A 265-nucleotide genomic window follows, 5' to 3' on the forward strand; every position below is an offset into this window, starting at 1 on the left:
TCTGTGTATATAAAGACATTAAAAATTGCGTGGTGCCCGTGGCTCAGTGGGTAGGGCGCTAGCCCCATATACTAAAGGTGGCAGGTTCAAACCCAGCCCTGGCCAATCTGCAACAAAAAATAGCCCGGTGTTGCAGCGGGTGTCTATAGTTCCAGCTACTGGGGAGGCTGAGACAAGAGAATCACCTAAGCCACAGCACTCTACTGAGGGCGATAAAGTAAAACTCTGTTTCTACAAAGAGAAAGAAAGAAAGAAAGAAAGAAAG

The sequence above is a fragment of the Otolemur garnettii genome, unplaced genomic scaffold (genome assembly GCF_000181295.1).
Source record: "Otolemur garnettii isolate 467f Iridium unplaced genomic scaffold, OtoGar3 scaffold00012, whole genome shotgun sequence".
NCBI classification, from domain to species: Eukaryota; Metazoa; Chordata; class Mammalia; order Primates; family Galagidae; genus Otolemur; species Otolemur garnettii.